The sequence below is a fragment of the Mustela nigripes genome, chromosome 13 (assembly GCF_022355385.1).
Source record: "Mustela nigripes isolate SB6536 chromosome 13, MUSNIG.SB6536, whole genome shotgun sequence".
NCBI classification, from domain to species: domain Eukaryota; kingdom Metazoa; phylum Chordata; class Mammalia; order Carnivora; family Mustelidae; genus Mustela; species Mustela nigripes.
In genome coordinates, this window is record NC_081569.1 from 127,854,225 (window position 1) to 127,869,219 (window position 14,995).

A 14,995-nucleotide genomic window follows, 5' to 3' on the forward strand; every position below is an offset into this window, starting at 1 on the left:
TAAACAGCTACCTTCGGCTCAGGTCATGATCCCAGGGTCCTGGGATCGAGTCCCACATTGGGTTCCTTGCTCAGTGGGGAGCCTGCTTCTCTCTCTCTCTGCCGCTGCCTGCCTCTCTGCCTGCCTGTGCTCTCTCACTCTCTTTCTCTCTCTGACAAATAAATAAATAAATAAAATCTTAAAACAAAAAAAAGAAAAGAAGACAACGTGACAGGTGCATGGCCTGCTTGGGAACACAGACAATCCACTGCACACAGAGCACAATCTCCTGGGCGATGCCCAAGTGACGCCATTTTCCTCCAGGGTCCCCATGGATGGAAGCAGTCCCACCAAGTCTCTCCCCAGACCACACTAAGGCCCAAGTTGGTACTCCTCCAGAACTCACCCCAAATCAGGGCCAACATGCAAAGTTGTGCAGGTTTGCAACACAGTGCTCAAAAGGGTTTGGGTACAAAGCTAAAAAGGAAGCCCTGGGTGCCATTGCAGGCTCTCTGTCTCCCTTTTCCACAGGCCTGGTCCTTACGTGACCCAAGCAGAACACATTAAATGCAGCTCATGCTCCTGCAAAAATTACTGCAAACTCCAAGAAAGCCAGTCACCAAGACAGCAAGGATTCCATTTCTCTCCTTTGCTCCTGTGCACAATACTTTCAGACAAAATGTTCTGGGATGAGAAGGGAAAGCAGCAAAAGGGGGCCTGAGGGACAGGGTGCATGAAAACTCACCCAAAAGCTTGCACACTGGGTTGACAGATGGTGCACATGCAAAGGAAGGGCAGCACAATTAGGTCTAACCATAAGAGAGGAGGCCTTCCCAGGTACTCACCCCACCATCACCCTCCATGCTGGGTTAGGAGCCCCTCCCGTGCAAGGCTCCTGCCCCCCTCCCACCCACCCAGCCCCCACTTCTTGGCTGGGAGTCAGCTGCTGTCAGGAGCCAGAGCTGGAATGAAGACAAATCGATCCTTCTGCAATGGGTGATTTCACACCTGCTTCCCCCTGCTGGACTGTAGCAGCTGGAGGGCAGGGGTCAAGTCTTATTTCCCTTCATATCCTCTGAGGCTGGGCCTCACGCAAGACCTGGCACAGAGCAGGCTCAGTTAAAGTTTGTTAAAATAACGGATGGGTGGAAGAACAGTGAAGACATGCTGTGGTGTGGCCAGGACAGTCCCCAGGTTTCAGAAAATATTCCTGAAGAGCCACACATGGCTACAGTTCCTCTTAATGGGCAACAAGAACCTTACAGTGCTTCTTGATTTAGCACACCTTCACTAAGCAGGCGGCATGGTTATCCTCAGAACTGCCAGTTGTTCAGTAGCTTAAGGGTTGAAACCCCTTCCCAAAGCAAAGAGCTAGCATCCACCAGTTCCTTTGGCGGGTCCATACTTCCCCCCACTGGGAAATGCAAATCCTAAATCTTTGTTGGATTAACTCTCTGGTTGGTTGATTAAATATAAAAAGGAATTCCCTGGTGGCTCAGTTGGTGAAGCATCTGGCTTCAGCTCAGGTCATGATCCCAAGGTCCTGGGATCAAGCCCCATGTTGAGCCCCATGTTGGGGTCTCTGCTCGATAGGGGGCCTACTTCTCTATCTCCCTCTGCCTGCCGCTCCCCCTGCATATGCACTCACTCTCTCTCCATGTCATATAAATAAATAAATAAAATCTTAAAAAAAAAAAAAAAAAAAAAGATGTTTCCTGGAAAGGGATTCTATTGCCCTTCCTCCTCTCTTGTGTTTCTCGAACCCATACCAGCAGGACAACAGCCTCAAGGCTCACACCAGCATGGATGGACTCAGGGGAGAAGCAACCCATCAGGGAAGATCTAGATGTCAAAGTCCAAGTCCAAGATCTGCCACAAAACTGCAGGAGGCTTGGGATATCTGGGTGGCTCAGTCAGTTAAGCACCCAACTCTCAATCTCCACTCAGGTCTCAATCTCAGGGCTGTGAGTTAAAGCCCTGCATTTGGCTCCACACTGGGCATGGAGACTACTTAAAAAGGAGGCCAAGATGGCCGTGGAGTAGGAGACTGAAATGACATCAAGGCCCAGGAGTTCAGCTAGATAGTTATCAACCATTCCAAACACTTACAAACTCAACAGGAGATAGAAGAGAAGAGGAGCAGTAATTCTAGGAACAGAAAATCAACCACCTTCTGAAAGGTAGGACTTGGGGAGAAGTGAATCTGAAACAACAGGAAGATAGACCCCGGGGGAAAGGGGCCAGCTCATGGCAAGTGGTAGAGCAATGGAGCACAAAAATAGAACTCTTAGAAGTCTGCTTTACTGAGGGACATAACTCCAGAGGCTAAGCAGGGGTGGAGCCCTTGCGGGGACAGTGTGGTCTCAGTTCCCACAGGGTCACAGAAAGACCGAGGGTGCCTGAGTGTGGCAGAGCCCCCAGGTATTGGAGCAGGAAAGCCGACTACAGACGGAGCCAAGGAGTGAGCTTTCAGATCGTGGTTACCTTAAACCATGATCCAAGGCACAGTCAGGCCACTGCTCTCTGAGCAGAGACCCCACAAGTGGCTGAACCAGAGAAACTCCCTCCTTCCTCCTCCAGGACAAGTGGCGCAGGAACACACAGCAGGAATCTGCTGGGTTTGGAGACTCCAAATGGGGCCCCCAGCCAGAAATAGAAATGCTCGGTCACAGGCCAGGTGAACACAGAGCGCAGACAGAGACCAGGGAGACAGGAGGGATTGGCTGCTTATCTCTGAGGGCGCACTGAGGACTGGGGCCCCGAGCTCTCAGATCCTCCAGGGCAGAGATTAGGGGGCCGCCATCTTCATTCCTGTCCTCCAAAGCTCTGCAGAAAGCATTCAGGGAACAAAAGCTCCCAGAGCAAACCCGAGCAGATTACTTAGCCTGGCCCCTGGCAAGGGTAGTGTAATTCCATCTTGGGCAAACACATTTGAGAATGACTGCAACAGGCCCCTCCCCAAGAAGATAACCAAGAACATCCAGCCAAGACCAAGTTCATCGATCAATGAGAACTCTGGAACTCCAGAGCTGGGGAACACAACACATAGAATTCATGGCTTTTTTCCAATAATTCTTTAGACTTTCAAGGTTACGTTTTTAAATTTTATTTTCTTTCCCTTTTCCTATTTTATTTAATGTTTTTTCTTTCCTATTTTAACCTATTTTAACTATTTTATCTTATCAATATCTTTTTTAAAAATTTTTTTTTAATTCTCACTTTTATAGTCATATTCTATCCCTTCATTGTATTTAACCATATTTTTTATATACATTTAAGTTTTTCTTTCTTTAAAATTTTGGGATACAGTTTCTTCTAACAGACCAAAACATACCCTAAATCTAGCATTCTACTCTCCAGCCTGATCACATTCTCTTTTTTTTTCAACTAACTTCTTATCTTATCAATATCTTTTTAAAAATCTTCTTAAATTTTCATGTTTACAGCCAAATTCTATTCCTTCATTGTGTTTACTCTTATATATATATACATAATATATGTATATTATATATATAAATATATATATATATATATATAATTTCTTTAAAATTTTGGAAGACATTTTCTTCTAACAGACCAAAATACATCCAAAATCAAGTGTGTGGCTCTGTTCTATTCACCAGTCTAATTATATATATATCTATATACAACTATATATAGATATATATATAGATACAGATATAGATATATATATACACACTTTTTATTCTTTATTCCCCCTTCCTTCTACCCCTGGTTTTGGGTCTCTTATGATTTGGTTAGCATACATTTTTCTGGGATCCTTGACACATTTTTACTATATTATTCTCTCATTCATATATTCTTATCTGGATAAAATGACAAGGCAGAAAAACAAACTCACCACAAAAAAAAGAACAAGAGGCAGTACCAATGGCTAGAGATCTAATCAATATGGACATTGGTAATATGTCAGAACTAGAGTTCAGAATGATGATTCTCAAGGTGATAGCTAGGCTCAAAAAAGGTCAGGAAGATACTAGAGAAACCCTTTCTAGAGAAATAAAATCTCTTCCTGGAGAAATGAAAGAACTAAAATCTAACAAAGCTGAAATCAAAAAAGCTATTAATGAGGTGCAATTAAAAATGGAGGCTCTTGGGACGCCTGGGTGGTTCAGTTGTTTGGACGACTGCCTTCGGCTCAGGTCATGATCCCAGAATCCCGGGATCGAGTCCCGCATCAGGTGCCCAGCTCCATGGGGAGTCTGCTTCTCCCTCTGACTTTCTCCTCACTCATGCTCTTTCTCACTGTCTCTGTCTCAAATAAATAAATTAAAAAAAAAAAAAAAAGATTTAAAAATAAAATGGAGGCTCTTACTGCTAGGATAAATGAGGCAGAAGAGAGAATTAGTGATACAGAAGACCAAATGACAGAGAATAAAGAAGGTGAGCTAAAGAGAGACAAACAACTACTGGACCATGAGGGGAGAATTTGAGAAATAAGTGATACCATAAGACAAAACAATATTAGAATAATTAAGATTCCAGAGAAAAAGAGAGAGAGGGGCAGAAGGTATCTGGGAGAGAATTACAGAGAACGCCCCTCAAAATCAATAAAAATAGGTCCACACCCCATCATCTAATAGTAAAACTTACAAGTCTTAGTGACTAAGAGAAAATCCTAAAAGCAGCTCAGGAAAAGAAGTCTGTAACATACGATGGTAAAAATATTAGATTTGCAGCAGACTTAACCACATAGACCTGGCAGGCCAGAAAGAACTGGCATGATATATTCAGAGCACTAAATGAGAAAAACATGCAGCCAAGAATACTATATCCACCTCGGCTATCATTGAAACTAGGAGAGATAAAAAGCTTCCAGGACAAACAAAAACTAAAAGAATTTGTAAATACTAAACCAGACTGACAGGAAATATTGAAAGGGGTCCTCTAAGCAAAGAGAGAGCCTAAAAGTAGTAGACCAGAAAGGAACAGAAAAAATATACAATAACAGTCACCGTACAGGCAATACAATGGAACTAAATTAATATCTTTCAATACTTACCCTGAATGTAAATGGGCTAAATGCCCCAATCAAAACACACAGGGTATCAGAATGGATAAAAAAAATAAGACCCATCAATATGTTGTCTACAAGAAACTCATTCTATTTTTTTTTAAGATTTAATTTATTTATTTGACAGACAGCGATCACAAGCAGTCAGAAAGGCAGGCAGAGAGAGGGGGAAGCAGGCTCCTTGCTGAGCAGAGAGTCTGATGCAGGGCTTGATCCCAGGACCCTGAGATCATGACCTGAGCCAAAGGCAGAGGCTAAACTCACTGAGCCACCCAGCCACCCCAAGAAACTCATTTTAGACCCAAAGAGCCCCCAGATTTAAAGTGAGGGGGTGGAAAACCATTTACCATGCTAATGGACATCAAAAGAAAGCTGAGGTAACAATCTTTATATCAATAAATTGGGTTTTAAATCAAAGACTATAAAAAGAGATGAGGAAGGACACTATATCATACTCAAAGGGTCTGTTCAACAAGAAGATCTAACAATTTTAAATATCTATGTCCCTAACATGGGAGCAGCCAACTATATAAAACAATAACAAAATCAAAGAAACACATTGTCAATAGTACAATAATAGTAGAGGACTTTAACACCCCCATCACTGAAATGGGGAGACCATCCAAGCAAAAGATCAACAAGGAAATAAAAGCCTTAAATGACACACTAGACCAGATGGACGTCACAGATGTATTCAGAACATTTCATCCCAAAGCAACAGAATACACATTCTTCTCTAGTGCACATGGAACATTCTCCAGAACAGATCACATCCTGGGTCACAAATCAGGTCTCAACCACTACCAAAACATTGGGGTCATTCACTGCATATTGTCAGACCTCAATGCTTTTAAATTAGAACTCAATCACAAGAAGAAAGTTGGAAAGAATTCAAATACATGGAGGCTAAAGAGCATCCTACTAAAGAATGAATGGTCAACCAGGAAATTAAAGAAGAACTGAAAAAAATTCATGGGAACAAATGATAATGAAAACACAACTGTTCAAAATCTGTGGAACCCAGCAAAGGCGGTCCTGAGAGGAAAGTATATAGCCATACAAGCCTTTCTCAAGAAACAAGAAAAGGTCTCAAATACACAACCTAACCCTACACCTAAAGGAGCTGAAGAAAGAACAGCAAAGAAAACCTAAACCCAACAGAAGAGAAATAATTAAGATTAGAGCAGAAATCAATGAAATGGAAACCAAAAGAACAATAGAACAGATCAATGAAATTGATCTGATAAAACCCTGGCCAGACTTATCAAAAAGAAAAGAGAAAGGACCCAAATAAAATCATGAATGAAACAAGAGAGATCACAACCAACACCAAAGAAATACAAACAATTATAAAAACATATTATGAGCAACTATTTGCCAGCAAATTTGACAATCTGGAATAAATAGATGTATTCCCAGAGACTAAAAACTACCAAAACTGAACCAGGAAGAAATAGAAAACCTGAACAGACCCATAACCAATAAGGAGATTGAAGCAGTCATCAAAAATCTCCCAACAAACAAGTGCCCAGAGCCAGACAACTTCCCAGGGGAATTCTACCAAACATTGAAAGTAGAATTAATACTTATTCTTCTGAAACACTTCCAAAAAATAGAAATGGAAGGAAAACTTCCAAACTCATTTTATGAGGCCAGCATTACATTGATCCCAAAACCAGACAAAGACCACAACAAAAAAGAGAATTATAGACCAATATCCTTGATGAATACAGACGCGAAAATTCTCACCAAAATACTAGCAAATAGGATGCAACAGTATATTCAAAGGATTATTCCCCACGACCAAGTGGGATTTATTCCTGGGCTACAAGGTTGGTTCAACACCTGCAAATCAATCAAAGTGATACAATACATTAATAAAAGAAAGAAAGAACAAGAACCATATGATATTCTCAATAGATGCTGAAAAAGCATTTGACAAAGGACAGCATCCCTTCCTGATCAAAACTCTTCAAAGTGCAGACATAGAGGGTACATACCTCAATATCATCAAAGCCACCTATGAAAAACCCACAGTGAAATCTTTCCCCTAAGGTCAGGAACGTGGCAGGGATGTCCACTATCACCACTGCTATTCAACATAGAACTAGAAGTTCTAGCCTCAGCAATCAGACAACAAAAAGATAGAAAAGCTATCTGAACCAGCAAAGAAGAAGTCAAAGTCTCACTCTTTACAGATGATATGATACTTTCTGTGGAAAACCCAAAGACTCCACTCCAAAACTGCTAGAACTCATACAGGAATTTAGTACAGTGTCAAGATATAAAATCAATGCACAGAAATCAGATGCATTTCTTTACACCAACAAGACAGAAGAAAGAGAAATTAAGGAGTCAACCCCATTTACAATGACACACAAATCCAGAAGATACCTAGGAATAAACCTAACCAAGGAGACAAAGAATCTGTACTCAGAAAACTATAAAATACTCATGAAAGAAATTGAGGAAGACACAAAGAAATGGAAAAACATTCCATGGTCATGGATTGGAAGAACAAATATTGTGAAAATGTCTATGCTATCTAAAGCAATCCACACATTTATGCAATCTCTACCAAAATACCATCAATTTTTTTCAAAGAAATGGGACAAATAATCCTAAGATTTATATGCAACCAGAAAAGACCTCGAATAGCCAGAGGAAAGTTTAAAAAGAAAGCCAAAGTTGGTAGCATCACAATTCCAGACTTTGAGCTCTATTACAAAGTTGTCATCATCAAGACAGTAGGTACCGGCACAAAAACAGACACATAGATCAATGGAACAGAATAGAGAGCCCAGAAATAGACCCTCACCTCTATGGTCAACTAATCTTTGACAAAGCAGAAAAGAATGTCCAATGAAAAAAAAAAGACAGTCTCTTCAGCAAGTGGTGTTGGGAAAATTGGACAGCCAAATGCAGAAAAATGAAACTGGACCATTTTCTTACACCACACACAAAAATAGACTCAAAATGGGTAAAAGACATCAAGGTGAAACAGGAATCCATCAAAATCCCTGAGGAGAACATAGGCAGCAACCTCTTCAACCTCAGCTTCAGCAACTTCTTCCTAGAAACATCGCCAAAGGCAAGGGAAGCAAGGGCCTAAATGAACTATTGGGACTTCATCAAGATCAAAAGCTTCTGCATAGCAAAGGAAACAGTCAACAAAACCAAAAGACACCTGACAGAATGGGAGACAATATTTGCAAATGACATATCAGATAAAGGGCTAGTATCCAAAAATCTATTAAAAACTTATCAAACTCAACACCCAAAGAACAAATAATCCAATCAAGAAATGGGCAGAGGACATGAACAGACATTTCTGAAAAGAAGACATCTAGATGGCCAACAGACACATGAAAAAGTGTTCAACATTACTCAGCATCAGGGTAATACAAATCAAAACCACATTGAGGTAACACCTCACACCTGTCAGAATGGCTTAAATTAACAAGTCAGGAAACAACAGATGTTGGTGAGGATGTGGAGAAAGGGGAATCCTCCTACACTATTGGTGGGAATTCAAGCTGGTGCAGTCACTCTGGAAAATAGCATGGAGGTTCCTCAAAAAGTTGAAAATAGAGCTACCCTATGACCCAGCAGTTGCACTACTGGGTATTTACCCTAAAGATACAAATGTAGGATCTGAAGGGGCACGTGCACCTGAATGTTTATAGCAGTGATGTCCACAATAGCCAAGCTATAGAAAGAACCTAGATGTCCATCAACGGATGAATGGATAAAGAGATGTGGTATATATACACAATGGAATACTATGCAGCCATCAAAAGAAATGAATTCTTGCCATTTGCAACAACATGGATGGAACTAGAGGGTATTATACTGAGTGAAATAAGTCAATCAGAGAAAGACAATGACCATATGATATGCCCTATATGAGAAATTTGAGAGACATGATGGAGGGTTTGGCAGATAGGGAAGGAAAAAAATGAAACAGGATGGGATCGAAAGGGAGACAAATCATTGGAGACTGTTAATCTCACAAAACAAACTGAGGGTGGCTGGGGGGAGGGTAAGGAGAGGGTGGTTGGGTTATGGACATTGGGGAGGGTATGTGATATGGTGAGTGCTGTGAAATATCTAAGCCTGACGATTCACAGACCTGTACCCCTGGAGCAATAAAAGATTATATGTTAATAAAAATAATTAATTAAAAAATAAAATCTATAAAGAAAAAAATCCCAACACCCCTATAGACCTCCAGTTTCATCTGTACATTAGAAGCCTGAGCTAGCTGGTGCCAAAGAGGTGTTTCTCAAGGTCAATGGCATAAATATAAAAAGAGTCATCACCCCACCTCAGTCCCTTATTTTACTCCTCTAATCAATATCCTTTTCCCCCAAAACACCCTACCATATGCCATGGTTCTAAAGGTTGACAATCGACAACCCTTCTCTCTAAACACAGATTTCAGAAATGTTGAAATTGTTACACATACTCAAGCCCGAAGTAGCCCATGTCCCTAAACAAGGTCAGGTATAAACATCACCAGAATTTAATGGGCACAAACAGTTCTTACAACAAAATTGCCGCTGCTTCCCATGTGCACGTGAGTACTGCAGGTGAACCTCCCATCTCTGTTTTATGGGAGCCCCATAGAGGGGTAATGTTGCTGATCTCTCTCTTCCCTCTTGCTCCCTATGGGAGGAGGAGTCACCAATCAGACTGGTGAGTTTGTGAGAAGAAACAGATCGTGCTCAGCCTATCATGCTCAGCCCACTGCTGCCTCTCATCTCCCTTTTGGGATCAGCACAGTTCCACAGGACGCTGGTGCTCCACTCCTTCCTGCCCTAATAGGTAGCACCCCCCCCATCCCCATGAAAAGCTTGTTCTGCCACATCTATACTGTGTAGGTAAGTCTAGCAAATTCAGGAGTGAAGTACAAGCCCACTGGCTCACAGGCCCGAGACACAAGCTCCAACTCAGCATTTATCAGTAATACAGCTAACATTCTCAGTTCTTCTTGGCAGACACCTACATCTCCTTGGTTCTGCTTCTTAGACAAGGAGAAGCAGAGTATTAATCACCACCTCTTCAAGCATAAGCAGTAAGGACTAGTGTGACTGATACGATGCACACACATACGGCTGACCGGACACATCTGACACCATAGGAGTCCCGCAACCTACTCAGAAACAAGCAATGCAATTCAACGCAAAAGCTTCCTGGTCACAGCAGCAGTTGAGAACCCTCCTATATTCGGATTCTGATTAAGAAAGGAAAAGGCACCCGCGATCTCTGTCTCTCTCTCTCTCCCTTCCTCCCTAGACACACTTTCTCTCTCTCATGCTTCTGCTCATCGTATAAGAGAGTAGATGCTCAAAAAATTTTCAGTGACTGATGACTTTACACCAGGGCATTCGTATTCACTGAAGGCTTAACAAAACTTCACCCAAGAACTTGCCATGGCTCCCTACTACCTCTGGTATAAACCTTGGCCTCTCGTCCCTCTGTGACCTAGCTCTAATTCTCTTTGCCAGTATTACCTTCACTCACCCATACCCTAGTCCCTAGTAACACTGAACTAATCTGTTTCTTATAGACAATCCCCAAAATTTTACCCATCAACCTCAACCAAAATCACCTGTCCCCAGTGTTACACGTTTCAATCCCACCCACTTTCCAAACCCAGCTCAAATACCCCCTTAACTTATTCGGTCTCACCCAGAATGGGCCACTCCCTCTGCTCTTATATGCCTCAAGGGTCTTAACTATTTTGGGGTATACTAGTTGAACAAGTAAGTAAATATACTATAGATAAAGAGAGGTGGGTTTCTCACTGTTAGAGAAATAGAGAAATAAGTTATACATAAGGAATGGGAGAGAACTAAAATTCTGTGACATTAGATGGGAGTTGGAGATATCCTTATGAACTCATGGTTTCTTCATAGATAGGTGTGTGTGTGCATATGAGTATACACACATATATCTCCTTGCTTTGTCTCCTGGGAGGGCCTAGAAACAATGGCACTCCCATAGCAATGTGCACATCTAGCGCCAACAACTTGGTTTCTAAATACCCTCTTCCAATAAAAAGAACCAAGGCTCCTTGGAGAAGTGATTGATTCCAGGGCTGCAGGAAGGAAAATACACAGTGAGTCTGGGGATTAGAAAATTAAGATAGTGAGACACCTGAGTGGCACAGCTGGTTGAGGGTCCAACTCTTAATTTCTGCTCAGGTTGTGATCTCAGGGCTGTGAGATACAGCCCACACTGGGCTCCATGTTTGGCATGAAGTCTGCTTAGGATTCCCTCTCCCTCTCCTTGTGCCCCTTCTCCCATGTGTGTACCCATTCACTTGCTTGCACTCTCTCTCTCTCCCTCTAAAGTGAATAAATAAATCCTATTTTTTTTTTAAAAAAAGAAGAAAGTTAAGATAGTGCTCAAAAAAGAATGGACACAGAAATCAACCTGAAGGAGTTCCCAATGGCCAAAATTAGAATAATTTGAACAATAAAAATAATGATGGTTTTGGATTATAACCCATAGAATAATATAAATATCCACATGAGTTCATACTGATAAAAATAATTAAATAAACAACTGAAGGAGAAGGGCCAGCTCTTCCTTACATGAGAATTCCAATTAACAAATGTAGAAATAAGGAAAATAGAAAATCGTTAACTTGTTCATTAAAATGATAAGGAGTCATTGAGGTAAAACTTGTGCCTCTGGATCTCCTCTCTGGCTGCATTAAATAATCCCCAGTGTTTATTTAAACAAGGCTGCTCATCTCTGTTCTACCAATTCAGCTGGGGCAAAGGCCACTGCCACCACTTTACAGATAGGATAGTACAGGTGTTTGGTGGTAGACCAGAAGCCTGGCAGACCAAAAGCCTACTAGTCGACTCAGCATCATGCAAACCTCTCATCATCCTGTTTAGGCCTTGGAATTTCTCGATTTCATTTCTTTCCTTAAATTACTAGACCTTCTGTGATTTATCAAAACCTTAACTGAGCTTCAAGATCCAGCATGCTTCTCTAATGGTACCCAGTGTATCAGGATTCATTTGATTGCAAGTAACAGAAAACTGATCTCAAATCCTCTGAAGCAAAAGAAGAATTTCCTGGTACATATAACTGGAAAGTCCAATGGGGCTTCAGGCTCAGCAAGATCTAGGGACTCAAATGACACTTCTCTCTACAATACTCCATTCACAGACAGGCTTTCCCTTCATGGTGGCAAGATGGCTGCCAGCAGCTTTTAAGTCAATACCCTTTACTGGCAGCTAATGCAGCAGAAAAGGCAGTGTCTTATGCAGGACACCCCCAAAAGTCCTAATCAACACTGGCTCAAGTGCCCATCCCTGAATCAATCTCTAGGGCCAGAGGAATGAACTCCATCGATAGCCTAAGTCATGTGCCCACTCTTGGAGCTGAGGGTGGGGTGACCCTCCCTCAAACCCCAGAATGAGTACATAAGATATGGGTGGATCCCCAAAGGAAGTTTTAGATGCTACTACCCAAAACGTGAGTGGCTCTTGAGCTGAAAAATTAACATATGTCTACGATACCAGAATCCCTCGGTCAGAATCAGCTCAGCCCTGCCTCCTCCAACCCTATCTGGACATCTGTACCGGCCGTGACTTCCTCCAGGCTGGTCCACACCTATCGCCTCTGGTTATAAGCAGCCTGGACACCCAGAGTCTGGTTCTTCAAAGTACTGGGGCCTCAGCACACCCCCTCAGCTGCCCAGCAAAGTGCCACTGAGGCCTCAGAAAACACTCCTTGGCTTTGTTTTCCATCCCCAGCAATGTGAAGCTGAGTCACTGACACACCAGGCGGCCAAGCACCAACCTTGAAAGCACTTCTCTAAGTCACTGTCTCTTGCTCTAGCATACTCTGGGACCTGGGGACACTGGCTTGACAGTGAGATAATTATGTTTTACCCTTCACTCATTCCTTTATCAGTCACAAAGACAAGAAGAGATAAGTGTTCCAACGGAAGAACACACTCCTGCAGTATTTGCTCCTGGCTTTTCAGTGCCAGCGAGCTCCCCTACCCAGGCACAAGTCCCGGGGACCAGCCTCCAGCCCTGTTATCTGTGTCAACTACCCTCCTGTCAAAAAGCAGCCTGCACTTTCCTTCCTGCATCCTCCAAAGCCGTCAACTTCCCCGGGGGTTGCTGGTGCCTTACACGTGAGGGGCCACTATCTGCATGTCACCCATCCCCTGTCTGCTCTGCAGGGAGCTTGCCTTCCTGCCCGGCCTGTGCCTCTGTGTAGAATGTCACTCTGGTTGGCTCTAAGGCCTGTAGCACTGGTTAGATGGAGAAAGAGGGGCAGGGAACAGCACCGAGTCTCAGATCCCAGGCTGTGAGATCTTGCGACACAAACTAACATTTCATCCATTCATTTGCTCAGCAAACCTCTTTATTCAGGACCTACTGTGTCCTGGGTACCGCTGTAGGTGCTGCAGACACGGAGACAAGTGTCTGTCCTCGCGGAGCATCCTTCTTGGTAGACATCGGACTGATTATGTTTGTAAAGATTTTATTTATTTATTTGGCAGAGAGGGAGAGTACAAGCAGGGGGAACAGCAGACAGAGGGGGAGGGAGAAGCAGGCCTCCCACTAATCAAGGAGCCCAACTTGGGACTCAATCGAAGGCAGGTGCTAAACCAACCGAGCCACCCAGGAGCCCCAACATCTGACTGATTACTGATACCTGCTTCACACTCACACTTCACAACACACAGTCTCAGATATTATCTATGTAATCCCCAACATGTGGCAGAGTCAACTGTAGTCTACAGACGAGGAGAATGGTAGCTCCAAAGGCTAAATGACCATCCCAAAGACAGAGCACAAATCAGGTTTTCGGCGTGCAAACCTTGCACCCTTTCCAGATCCCCTCCCAAGGAAAGACCTAGCTGGGTGCAGCCTAAAACAGACATGAAATCAACTCAGTCCTAGGCATCATCACTAGAGGCAGTTTTCTGCCTACAAAAAAGATGACCCCCATCCCTGACCTAAAAGAATCTATAGTGTAAAGTGAAAGGAAGACATGGAAGCAGTTATCATCTGTGGTAGGAATAAAGAAGTCTGACTACATTCCAGAGGGAAGACGTCTCCGGAAGGACATATAGGACACGCTGATCACTTCCAGGCTGAACAATGGGCGCCTGAGGCACAAGGACAGGAGGATCATTCTGCATGTCCAAATGTGACATACTACGAATTGCATGCCATGTGGATCTACTTCCCATTAAATGATGCTTTGAGGATGAGACGGGCCTCATTCTACAGGGTAAATGATCAGCTTTCTTCAACAAGAAAATAGCTCAAAAAATAGGAGGGAAGGGAAATACTATAGATTTGAGAAGATTTTGGTTGATGTTTCCTAATGCAATGCATGGTCCTCGTTTGGGTCCATAATGTAATGCACCAACTTTAAAAAGACATTTTTGGAATTAGGGATATTTGAGTATAAACTAGCTATTAGAAGTTATTAAGGAAATATTATTAATTTTGTTAGTTATGATGATGGTACAGAAATTTTTTTTGTTTTTTGGGGTTTTGTTTTTAGATTATATTTATTTATTTGACAAAGAGAGACAAGAGAGGGAACACGAGAGTGGGAGAGGGAGAAGCAGGCTTCCCGCCAGGAAGGGACCCTGCTGCGGGGTCAACCCAGGATCCCGATCATGACCTGAGCTGAAGGCAGACACTTAACAACTGAGCCACCAGGCACCCTTGGAAGTTTTTTTAAGGTACTTCTTTATTAGAGATACAGACTGAAGCATTTACAGATAAAATATGATGCCTGAAGTTTGCTTTTAATATTTGAGCAAAAATAAATAAATGAATTTAAAATGCATAAATGAATAAAGGGGCAAATGGATAATACAAGACTGACGAAATGTTGATCATGTCTGAAGCCGGATGACAATTCCATAAGGGTTCATTATACTTTTCTCTCTACTCTTGTTAATGGTTGAAATTTCTATAA

The 14,995-nt window shown here is 42.4% G+C and overlaps 1 protein-coding gene across 5 annotated transcripts in view; it reads right to left on the reverse strand.

Moving 5' to 3' along the window:
- Window positions 1-14,995, reverse strand: part of ADCK1 (aarF domain containing kinase 1) — a 122,018-nt gene that overhangs the window by 94,110 nt on the left and 12,913 nt on the right. The gene's annotated exons all lie outside the window — the stretch shown is intronic.